Genomic DNA, 13,050 nt, shown 5'->3' on the forward strand with positions numbered 1-13,050 from the left:
AAGGAGAGAAAAAATGCCTCATGATCCGTGTATTCAGTCGAGATGGCGGCAGTACGTGAGAAAGATATAAACGTTCCTGCGACACGAAGACCATCAATAACGTGCCAGAAGTTTTTTTCGCCCTTTCTTTCATTTCTTCCTCTCCTCGATCTCGCCTTTTCTACGGTAGTTATATTTCTCCTTCTCTCATTCGCTCCAGGACGTTTCTACTCGATGCATCTGCTCTATCCGCCGCGTTTTCTGTCTTTCAGCACGTGCCTACGAGAAGCGAAGAGCTCGCGCAGGAAAATCTCTCTCTCTCTCTCTGGCACTCTGGTATTCTACGTCATCGTACGACACGTTCGCGCCGCGATTTCTTTTCTTATGGGGAGTATGAAAAGCGTGACTCCTGGTACGACAGCCTATCGGAATTCGTTGCTTCTCATTGTGTCGTTCTGGCAAATTTTTTCATCCCGCAGCGTTTCGTCTCATTCATTCCCATCTCGAAGTTTGCTCTGTCGCCTCTCGAGGGTGTTATTAAAAGTAATTGCTGCTCAGGAAGATCCGGAGGAGGCGGCGGTATCGTCACATCGCGATCTCTCGACGTCCCGAATATTTATCTTGATTTGAATAAATTCCGAAGCTTCCACTTCAACTCCAGCGAGAAATATCTTTCTTCATTCACGGCGACTTTCGCGCTACTTTACTTTCTCAAACATCCCGCGACCATGACGTCGTGGAAGTTGGGGATGAAGAACGAGGCAAACTTTTTTCCGTCGAAAATCGCCGCAGAACTTCGCTCATTGTGCCTGACACGAGGCCTCAAAGAACCAATTATAAGAACTCTTCGTAGCATCAATTTTCGATTATCGAGCCAAATGAGAACAAACTTTGAAAGAATCACGACTTCATCGTTTACTGCAGCTCTCAATCTTGTTCCTCAACTTTTTTAATGAACATTGAAAATCTATACAGTTTTGAAAATAACTCAAATATCTACGTCAGATATCGTTCCTCAGTCATATACGATTCCAATGTCGTTAGAAGATTCGTTGTGAAGTGGAGAAGCGACAAGAGGTTTTTCTCGTGCCTTATAGTGGCTGTCCCTCGTGTATATATATTCGGCCGTAAAGGTGTAGCTGACCAGGGGCCAACAAGAGACGAAGTACACGTGAAAACTCGACTTATTTTCACGGTGAAAATGCGACGGTCCTGGTCAAAGGTCACTAGAAACGAGAGTGTGTCTCAAGAGGATACCACTTGTATCCCTTGAAAAATAACCAGAGAGAAGTACTTTCATCAAATATATCAGCACCAGTCGACCTCTACTTTGTGTCTCGAAACTATTTTTACCTTTTTTGTCTGTACTCGATCCAAGAAAAGAATAGAAAAGTACGAAATTTCCTGAAAGCAGAGCATGGGAAAGGATGGAAGATTTAAAAAGTTTTCGATAAGCGAGACAACGAAATGGGATAATCAATCGTAAATATGAAAGTGGAATTCTTGCTGTTGAATTTTCATTCAATGAAGACCATGAAGACTGAGCATTCTTTACGTGGGAGCAAATGAAAAGGAATAGCCAACAAAGTAAGTGATGCTTCAAGATTCACCAGCGGCGCAGACCCAATTTTGTTTTTTCGTTTTAACGAAACGCACACGAATAAAACACGTTAGAGTCAAAAACTTCGTGTCAACGGTTGTTGTTGTCTTCTCGGTGGTGAGATACGAAAGTAAAAGGGAATGAGCCATCCGGTAAAAAGAGAAGAGAGATCTTGTTACGTTTTTTCAGCGCTCTCCTCGACTTTTCCACTCAGCGCGAGAGGCTCGCGCGGAGATGCGAAGAGCCGCAGTCGAGTGTAGTTTTTGCTGTCCTCCGAGAAACGTGAAACGGAAAATGGCAAGCACCGAGCAGGAGCAGCAGCAGCAGCAGGCAAGCACAACGTCACACCGGCTCTCGGACCTCATTGGTGACAAAACTTGTTAAATAAACAACTACCTGCCTCCCGGTACTCTCTGTAATTTGTGAAGAAGCCTTTTGCCTTCGCTTCAACCGACGCGAGACGCAGCACACATTTTTTTCTCCCTCGGTCCCTCGTTGCCCAGGCATTTCAGCTTAATGAAAAAAACCTCTGGCATATTATCGGGATTCCAAGTTGCGGCTTTTTACTATATAAACCAAAAGAATTATGAAAATTAGCACGTTTGCGATGGCTCTTTGGAGAATTCGGCCTCTCGATGCTACTTCTGTGAATAAAGTATATTATTTACGCTGCGTTCGAGGAGCGAAAATGTTACAAAAAAATAATCAACGCGATGTTTTGAAAAAATACTTTCAAGTTGTTTGTCCCGGCTCCATAGCTATGCAGCGAATTCACATCGGACTTATATATTCAAGAATCTTTTTTCTTGCCTACATTCGCTTCCGCGATAGTAAAATGAGGAGAGAGACGAGGAGGAGGGGGAGGAAAGGAAGTGCAAGAGACGAAGAGATTACCGCAAAAGTTCACGGTGAAAAACGAAGCGCACCGCGCGGCAGGTTTTCTCGTCCCAGAGGGTAGAGAAAGGGCTTCCTTCTGCTTCGCTACGATATCGCATACCGACCACTCTTCTCTCTAGCCCATATTCAAGCAGTTTTCTCAGCGGTATTATAGTCTGTCTTCTGGGATTTCTCCAAACTCTGTCGCCGAGTCACAACTTTCGGCGGTACAACGTTTGCGTGAACGAGCAACTTCAAGAAGGCTGTGATATAACCGTTTTTCGTGGGAGTATTTCTTTTTTCAAACTAAAATAGAAAAATAATATATGCAGAGCGGAGAAGCGAGGAGCGAGGATTCCGGATGAAATGCTCGACTTTTTTCAAACATATTTATTCCCGAACTTATTGAGCGGAAGTTTTTTTTCCCCCGAGTATAGCATCGCGGACCACTAATTTGTTTGTTTCATTCGGACTGGGCCTCGATCAATCGCGTAACTGCGGGAGCGAAAGAATAGAATGGAATTCAAATTACGCGTCCGCGGGGCAAGATTTTTCGAGATATTTTCGTTGTTGTTCTGTGGCGAGCGATATCTCTTTGGCTACAAAGGTGAAGCTCCGTGAATCGAGAGTCAGGCGGCAGACGAGATTCAGGGAAAGGCTACTTTGATGGAAGGATCTAATTAATTTTTGAAAGGCCCCTCCTCGTAAGTTTTTTCATGTGTGCACTTTGTTCAATGCTCGCCTGCTCGTACGTTCGGCAGAGGGAAAAAAACATGAGAGACGTGGCACACCATGCATTGGCTCGTGGCGCTCGTTTAAGGGCGTAACCTCAATGATTTTCCGTGGAAATTCACGTGCCCTGCGCTCCTTTATCGCGTCATACACGGACTCGTACGGTTCGATGTTTCAGAGTCTGAACAGCGCGCGACTCAGGCCTCCGGACATACAATTTGCCCTTTTCATGGCACACCCATCGACCGATATATAGTTATTTAACAGTGCAGTAAAAGCCATTACTGGCGAAAGGAGGCTCAACGGAGACTGCAGGGTTGATCTGTTCACGTTGCTTTTGCTACGCGCTCTCTTTGTGCACGCGCGCGGCTAAAGAAAGTGGAAAAAGCATCCCTCGCGCGCTTATCTTCCACGGCAAAGCGACCGTGAAATTCGTATACTAGTAGCGCAAGAGGTTATCGGGGATGATTCTTTCAGATAATAATCAAGCGTCCACTCGTCGGATCTCCGCATATCCCCCTTTGCCGTAGCAATCCCTTTTCTTTGCCCTTCATTTTCGGAAGCTCAACAATAAGCTACCAGGCTTTTTTCGCGAGTTCCTCACAGCCACGAAATTGAAGATCGCGCTCTCCTTTATTCGGACCATTTCGTATCTGTCAGGCCCGTCCTTGGAGCGATTTTCTCTCGATTAAGATTTCCAATTAGGGTTCAAAGTGCTTCGGAGCCACATTTTTTCTACAAACAGTTTTCCCTCGAACAACAGATGAGAGAAAGATAGAAAATTTTGAATCGGAACAACGCGCGAAAAGATCGCAGCGCTCTGAGCCTCCGCTTGAAATAATGATGTTACAATATCAACGAGACTTTGCTGCACGGTTTAGTTACAGAGAGGAAGGAAAACAGAGGAACAAAGAGAAAGAGACAGAGAGAGAGAGAGAGAGAGAGAGGAGCGGAGAAAGAATGCGAGAGTGAAAGCGATACGGTCAGCAAGGCAGAGTGCTGTTTCGTGTATGCCTGAGTAAATCTGCAGGTGAAACGAAGCAAACAAATCCAGCAGCAGCCTCAGCATCAGCTTCAAAGAGCGATGCACGAGCCGCTCCGCGATAGTAGCCTCCATACGCACAAGCTTTTTTCTTTCCTGCGTACAGATTGCCGAAAGTGAAGTTGGAAGTTTCGCTCTGAGAGTTCGAAGTCTGAATGGGTAGCCGAGAGACACGGGAGGAAAAATATAGGAGCGAAGCTACACGTGGAAAGGTCGAGGGCGACCCTTCCCGATCACGATATCCTACAGCCGCGCTTCAAGCATTCGTCCGTAAGGCTCTATAATGCATACACACGCACAGCGATACCCGCAAAGTTGGCTACATGAACTCAAAAGGTTTCTCATGCCGGAGCCCGATGTTTGCCTTTCGGGTTTTTCCTCCCGCTGCTGGCTAACTCGAACGCGCGCGCGCGCGCGCGCCACCACCTCAAAAGCCTTGCTCGAGTTCCAGACTCTACAGAATGCAGAAAGAAAAGAGACAAATAAAGGAAGAGCAGAGCGAGAAAGAGGGAAAGCGGATGTGTCTCCAGACCACTCGACCGCGCGACTCGCATCACTCACGAATACGAAGATCTCGATTTTCATTGGACGCGAATGGGGAAAACTCTTTGATCATTCTCGTGTGCGTTCTCTCGTTCACGGAAACATCAACGTACATGCGTTATGCTCCGATTTTACTTGTAACTTATCACAAGCTCGTGAGACAAACAAAGCTCGAGCGTCAAATCGTTCCATGCGAATCCTCGTTCCTCGTTTCACTCTCGTATTAATGGAAAGAGGCAACTTCTTCGTGCGATCTCACACGAATTTTCAGTATCCTTTATAAGCGGCGATCAGGCTGGATAATAAATAAAAAGCGACGAACTCCGAGCCCCATCGGAATCCGAATTTCTATCGACAGAGCTTTAATCGCATTTGAGAAAAGAATTCTTTCGAAATATGTACCGCAAATTCTCTTTATTCGATCGAATCTATTGTTAGTTTGCCCGCGAACCGCGAATAATTTTCTTCCCACTGACATTGCTTGGTCTGTGCTCAGATGGAAGATTGCCACAGCGAGCTTTACCGTAGGGATTTTCGAGTTAAGCTCGCGCAGAGGCTAATTACGGACGGAATGCGGCAGCACTCGGTGCGGTTTTAACTCACACTTTTAGCGAGAAGTCGCGAATGAAAAAAATAAATGATTTATGCCCTCGCAGTAACGTGTACGTGGACGTACGTAAAACGGGCGCTTTGTTCATTGTACCAACGCCCCTTTTTTATCGGGCCCTCGGAATCATTCATTTCCCCCGCCTTCTGTTTCTTTTTCACCGTATATTTGTTCAATGATTTCATGCTTATCGGCAATTCACGCCCAATGTCGATTGCGATATTTTGTGCGAGTTTTTGCGCTCCAACTGATTGGACAGAGGCGTGTGCGATAATTTTCACTCAACATTTTTACCGGCTCGAGGCTATTTTAATGGTATTTACCTAATGCCTGTCTCGGTGTGATCCGATTTACGAATACGAACGATAATAATTCTCTCGTTAGCTCTCGCCACGCAGCGCGCAATTGCGATGCATGAAAATCATTATATGCTCGGGTAAAATTTCCCTACTATTTTTCCATACGTCTGCACACGTCGAACCCGAATAATATCCGTACGTGTGCACCCGCTACGAGCAAAAGGTAGGTGTACTTTGTGCTTCACAATCGAGGGTTCTCTTCTTTCGTCTGGCTCTCATGATCCGTTTGCCCGAACATTGTTCATTGTCACCGTAAATCGGTCTCTTGCCCTCGTATATTGCGGTCGAATCACGATCGGGCATTAAATCGTGGTGCGCGCGGAGAGCCGGACCACGAGTGAAGAGTGCAAGAGAGAGGGAAAGAAAGACGAGAAGAGAGAACGGGGATATGTGGGGAGAGTGCAAAATTGCGCTGGAGGTAATTGAAGGGTAATTTGGTCGTTCGGTGTATAAATCACAATCACAATAATTTTCCGCAATTACTATTAATTGCTCCTCTCTCGCATCGAGAGCCACCGCGCATGTATGGGTTGTTTCGAGCCGCCTTAACCGACTAATCATTATGAATATTCTCTCCCTCCCATTATTTCCTTTTTCAAGCAAGAATTTCACCACATTCGCTTTACTGTCTCCGTGAAATAAATCTCAAATAAAAAGCGGTAAAGCAGAGATCAGAGTTTACTTTCATTGAGGAATGTGCTGAGTGGGATTTCGTTCCAAATCTGGATGAGCCCGTTGGCAAGAATTTGTAGAAATCACGAGCCCCCATCGCGGTCTATAAACTTGTGAAAACCTCCGGCGAATGACGGGAGAGAATTCACGGAAGAGCGAATCCACGAGCTGCGCGCTCTGCACGCGGTTTATTACAGGGAAAGTATCGAAAGCGACAATTACGGGATTCCTGGATACTGCTGGATCGCATTGAATTTCACGATAAAATGATATTTTTATAGCCGATAGTTGGCATGTTAATGAACGCACTCTGCATTGTGTCTCTCGATATCAATGCATTCGCTCCAGAAGACAATTTGACGTGCCGATTGTTCATCGGGAGTTGCGCGGTTACCGCTGGCATATTCGGTTGGCGTTCTACAGCGAGAGAGAGAGAGAGAGAGAATTAGCGGAGTACCGTGTGCCTGGAAATTCGTTCGTTGGCTTCCGAAGTTGGGTCTTTTTGGTTCTCGTTGTGTCGCTGAATATTCACGCATATACTTTGGGAGAACAAGCGCATGTGGGAACGAATATGATGCAGGTCACGGTTACGATAATACCGCGGGATCGAGGCAAAAAGCGGGCGACTTCTGTCGCTCCGGCAATAACAGCGGCAGTGCGTCAAGCTCGTTCTCCCGTTCGCTTTTACGATCACTGTTTCGCCCGTACCAGTCGTAAATAACGCAACATTCCCCACACGTTTCTACGTATATCGCGGACTCGATTTTTCAAGAACGGGGAAAAAACACGGAGCGAGGCTTCGCCTGTGCCTTTCGTACTCCCACCTCCCTCGAATTGTCTTTTTGTCGCGGCAGTAGCTCGCTCAGCCTATAACGTGGACGTTAAGCTCGCCGGTATTACGATGACATAAAAATTTCCGCCGCTATATTCCATCCCGCGAACGCGCATCAACGTTCCGCTGAATGCCGTTGCGTCTGCGATCTTTCAGAGTTACTTGCGCGAACGCGGCTGCGTCTGTTCATACGGTGAATTTCATGAATGATAAACCTGCCAATTTGAATTTTCGATCTAATTTGTAAAAATATATGAAAAGCACTCGAATTTTCCATGATTCGCTGTAACTAGCGGTTGATTGTGCAGCCCGAGAACATTCGGTTTCATGTTTCATAAAGGAATCTCAGGTAATTGAATTCTCTACGAGCACAATATATTTGAAAGCAACGTCATTGAAATACTTCTCGCGCATAACTTGGCGCTTTGCGAGTGAAAAAGTAGTGAGTGGAACGCGCGTCACGTTTGCGCGGAGATTTACTTCCACATCGTGTGCGGAACTCGAAAAATAATGCGGACTAATTCCACGACCGGAAAAAAAATCAAAGCCTCGAGCATGAGGGGGCGTCTGTCCAGAGTATAAAAATATGCGGGTTCGTGTTAAAACACCGATGCTTCGAGCGTGCTATCAGGCAACATTATTTCCAGCGGTAGGTGAGGCGTTATTTTGAAAACGTGCTGTTTGTTTTCAGGAAAAAAAAGCGACCGCGTGTGACGGGGATATTTACCGTCGTAGTGACGAAAAGAAAATACGCCAAACGTCTTCGTGGATGAAAACGAAGGGAAGCGAACGGAGAGGGCGGAGGCAACGAAAAGCATGGAAACAGGGGTTTCATACGCAGCATCCAGAAGACGAGGCCCATGGACCAGATACGCGCTCGTATATCAGAGCATGAAATACGATGCTCGGCTATCGAGATTACGCAACGTCAACGTGATATGGGAACGGAGAAACTGCCACGGACAAGGCAAGCTCGCACGAATGTAGCATTTCTAGAACCATGTCGAAGGAGAGACGTCCAAAGCCCTCGAAAGCTCCGTTTCCCCTGCGCCTCTTTGAACCAACCGATATAATAGACCCGTCGATTTCCCGATACGCGTTCGGCTACCCTACCAAAGTCCTTGGTATTGCGGCGTACGTCAAAACCACCATAACGCCATACCTCGGCGCCCCTGGTGCTCCGGCGATCCCGCGGGCACCATTGTTCCGAGGCCTAACGTAAAATACAAATTAATTTTGCCCCTGCCCGTTCTGCCCCGCTGACCGAGCAATTTTCCGCGAGTTCGGTGCACCGAGGAGCATTCACAAAACCGACGCTTCTCGTTGTATACGTCTGCGCTCGTACGCAGTCACGTTTAATTAACTAATTAATCGATTATTAAATAATCCATTGGAAACGGAACAATTTTTCTGGTTGTACAAACAATTTCGTGCATGAATAAAACGCACGTTGCATAATTACGCTCGAGAATCGGGGAGAGGAAAATTATTCGAAACGGACATTCGGCGCTCCGCGGACTTTCCCTCCGCATACGTAATCGCCTGATTTTCACTACCAATTCCAACGATCCCAGCAGGCATCGGGAGCTCGTGAATGCACTCGTAATGACAGCGGCTTGACAGCTCCGAGTATCATCTTCCATCATACGAGGATTCGGATGCTGCACAAAAGCTCGAATTATCAGAGCCGATGAGTGTGGGGACCGGAAGGAAATTGGGTCCGAAATTAGATGGTGATCTGGCACACACAAATCCTGTGGCAGATTCGAGAAACCGTGTCCGACAACGGGCTCGTCGATGAGGCATTTGAATTTATATTGCATGCAACGTGACTCCCTCTCCCACTTCTCCTCATCCCTCCTCGCAATATTCCCGGATATAGTTACAACTTGGACGCGAAACGCGTGGGGTTATCCGCGTATCTCTCATGCGAGAGTACAGTTACTCTGTACAGTTCGTCACCAGAGACGAGATACGCCGGAGCCCGGGATTGAAACGCGAGGGAGGTGTCATGATAACATCCCTCAGTGGCGAACCCACGCACGAGCTTATACCCATTGTGACTATACGAGCAGGCTGTCGTGCATACTCTGCTCCGTGTTAGCGAAAACCATTTTCTCTGGGAATTGATCAGGAACGTCGATTTGATTTTCGACCTCCGAGCGGATACTTGCGTATGGGGCAGAACGCAGTTGGAGAGAAAACTTGATTGTGGGACTAAAATCTCGAGGTGGCTGTGAACGGGAAAATTATCTGGAGTTTTCCAAGCCTCATTAGGCCGGGTGAACGTCGCTGGGAATGGGTTTCATACTGAAAATGGGAGATTAAACGGAATTATATGGAAGCGAAAGAAACGAGGAGAAAGGAAAATTTATTTATTTTTTTCTTATTAATGAAGATTTTCTTGAAGCATCTACGAGTTGTGAACGAACAGCGAATCGCATTGGTGGATTTGCCCGCGAGAAAAGCCCCATGGAAAATGGAGCGTAGTCGCCGCGGGCTCCTGTCGACGGGATTGTTTCCCGCAGCGACCTTTGAATAAATCGATTCATGCTCGTTGTAGGACGCGAGCTTTTTCAACGGAAACACCACACGCTATCATCGTACTTTGTATGTCTATGCCACTCTTTACTCTCAAACTCTTTGTCTCCAACATCACTTTACATGTTAAATAATACGAGTTACGCCTTTTTCCGGGAAAGCTCGTGGGGCCGTAATATCTGCGGAATCTTGGAACTTTGATGGCAAGCTCATCGTGGAGCAGATATATTAATGAATTTGCGAGCACGGCTTTCAAACTCCGATACAAAGGGAACGAAATTTGATCGAATTTACAGACAACGGGCATTTTTTATTTGACATTTTGCTGGTAAATCTCGCTCAGAAAATTTGTGGAAATTTTGATTTTTAATAAATTTCATTTTTCAACGAATGAAAAACGAAAGTTCGATAAGCATGAAAAATCGATCCAATCCGATTTCAAGTGCTATAAAATTTTGAAGAGTATCAAAAATACTTTCTAACTCGATTATTGGGACTGGAATACCTCACATCCGTGCACTTACATAATTTGATCCAGAGAGGCGCGCTTTGTAGAGTCACGCGGATCAAAGATTTCTATACAACTCGTGAAGACCACTGAACATCCAAAGTCGCGTATCGCGCGAGCATCGGAGTGAGGTAACTGCTCATGGAGACAGGAATTTTTTCAGGTAGAAAATGAAATAGGGAAAAGATGCAAGAAACATGAAGGGAGAGGCTTCGCTGACATGAGAATCTCTTGAAATATAAATTGTGGTTTAATTCAACGAACACACGAGTTTTTGAGACTCTGTAAAAAGCCCTCGGTGCTGAAAAACACGGAATAGCAATTCACGTGGACGGTATCCGCGTGAGTAACTTCAATTTCGTTAAATCCAATCAATGTCCACTTTTCCACTTCCGGTAACTTGATTGAACTGTAACGGACATGAGAATTGGCTTATCCTTGACAGAGTTTCTTGTTTCTTTCAACTTTCAGTGCGCAACCTCGAGTCAGTCACTTGGAGTATAGAATTGAAGTTTACATTTTCGATTCGCGAGTGCTTCGAAAACTGTAAAAAAGGGGCAAATAATGCGCGGAAATGCAGTTGCGATGAGCGGAGCAATGCGAATCACATTCTCATTGAGAGTTCTTCAGCTTCGCGAAATTAAAAATCGTTTTCGTATGAGCAAGTTTTTTCGAGCTCCATAAGCTGGGCAAGAACGTGTACTTGGAACCCTTTCACAAAACTGAATGCGAGTCGACCTTACGTTGGGGTGGATCAAGATGTACGTGTAAAACTTGGATGTGTATTGGGAGAGGGATCGTGTTCCGAGGATTATGGAGTGTTCCCAGAAAATGAAGAAAGAGGGATGACTTCGTAGCTGGGTCGTTGAGTTTCATTCTCTCATTCGAATATTGAAGTTGCGAGCGTTTGAATATATCACGTTGAATTAAAGTTTCTCCACGTAGTTTTTTTTCAATAACCTTTTGTTCCCATAAGCGCATGATCCTAGACACGGATCAGGTGGATTAAAATGTTGTACTTAAAGTTTCAATCGAAGCAGCTCGCTCGATCAATGCCCATGAAAATATCCGGCGGTGAGAATGATTTAAGTGGAAATGGGAACGGATCCTTTGGCGCTAAGCCGGCGAAACTCTTTTCAACGGACTTTAGACACCATAAAACCCGATGAAATATCGGTGGGGACGACTATTGACAAAGATACGAGTCCCAATGGGGAACGCGGAAAGGCCATAAGTGAGTGCTCAGCCTCGGGCTTTCGATTCCTCGGCTCGGTTTGCCGCCCATTCGAATACTCGTAGCTCTCGTTCGCTCTCTTTTTCCCTCTCTCAAGCCTCATTGCTGCTGCAAGCTTCCACGCTCTCGTCGATTTCCACGTCACTGTATTTCCACCGGTGCACCCCTCATTTCTAACATTCTCGTATTTTCTTCGATCTCTTTCGCGCAAGTGCAAATTCTACATGGGCAGATGCCCTCTTTCCTCAATCTTCCTCTATTTTCCCATTTTCTTCCATCGAAGACTCCCGTAAAACGAGCGATAGAAAGCTTGTTATCCCCACGCAAATGACACAACTTTACAGGGCCGTTGAAGGGACGGAGGAAGAAGGGAGAGACGTTGAAACGAGCGTATTCTCGTGGATCGTCCGCATTCTTATCCGCTTTGCAGCAGGGCGGTTCGAGTCACGAGAACGAAGACGATCCCTATTCCGTGCAGTGCGTCTCGTCCGTTCGAGCTTACGAAAAACATGTGCTTTGCCAGCAACCAAGATGATTCGGGGTAAACGAGCGTTCGAACGAAATTGGAGAAAAACGAGAAGAAAGCTCGAGCTCTATATTGGTCGAATCCATGTAGCGTCGATTCGATTTCGGAGTAGATAACGGCGCCGATAAGGATCCTCGGAGTCAGTGGATTCCTCATTTTTTCTACACAATGCTTCTGTTTTGCGGCGTATTTTATTCTTCCAAGAGAAATTCTCGATGGACGGGACACATAGAAAATATTCGGCCTCGAGGTCCATCGTCTCGATCGAAGAAAAGTTTTCCACGTTGTCGGATGACTCTTCCCTCATAAATTTCGCGATACCCAACAGTATTATTGACACTCCAAACGAACATTTGATTTATGGAGCGTGGTATCATGAAAAGTTATGTAAAACGGGAGCATTTCACGTAAAAAAGCAATGAAGAATATTTATTTTTCTTCTGTTAACGCTCGAATGGAGCCCGAAGACATTTTTTTCTCCTCCTCTCTGCTCTTCTGCGTATGGAGAAACAAGCCACGCGGTAAGAACACGCATTAGATCGGAAGCAGAAACGACTCCAGCGTGCATTAGAGGGTGATGGAGATGAGGGAGGGAGAGAATAGAAAAGGGGTTGTACCGAGAGTGGTATCGCGGAGTGAAGGATGATGCCAAGGGTTCTAAAGCCCCATCTACCAGTTGGCATTCAATCCTATATAAAACGCTATACTTCACTCTTCGACGACCGAATGTGTGTACCAGCCAGCCCCCCGCACCGCAGAGGGCGAAACCGTCTTCAAAAGTATATTTGTACCTGAAGTACTTCAAGATGAATGTAAGCACGACGTAGTTCTACACGATGGTCTACTATTCTCAATTGAACTTAGACCTCTCGAGAGGGCAGAACTTCTGAGTGATCTCAAAATGTTTAATCGTTCTGCAATCTGTACAAAAGCAGCAACTTTGCTAGCTGTAACCGTAGTCCATTTTGTTGATTATTACGCGGTAGGAAATTATTGAAA

At 45.9% G+C, this 13,050-nt stretch overlaps 1 protein-coding gene and 1 long non-coding RNA gene across 5 annotated transcripts in view; one reads left to right on the plus strand and one right to left on the minus strand.

The window, feature by feature from the left end:
- The window catches only part of LOC122406417 (tensin-4-like), a 224,882-nt gene that overhangs the window by 64,899 nt on the left and 146,933 nt on the right, over window positions 1–13,050 (minus strand). The window lies entirely within an intron of this gene.
- Window positions 7,285–11,227, plus strand: LOC122406436 (uncharacterized). The gene is made up of 2 exons (XR_006259960.1): window positions 7,285–7,834; window positions 7,934–11,227. It is a non-coding gene; the product is annotated as an uncharacterized lncRNA (long non-coding RNA).

Source organism: Venturia canescens, chromosome 2 (genome assembly GCF_019457755.1).
Source record: "Venturia canescens isolate UGA chromosome 2, ASM1945775v1, whole genome shotgun sequence".
NCBI classification, from domain to species: Eukaryota; Metazoa; Arthropoda; class Insecta; order Hymenoptera; family Ichneumonidae; genus Venturia; species Venturia canescens.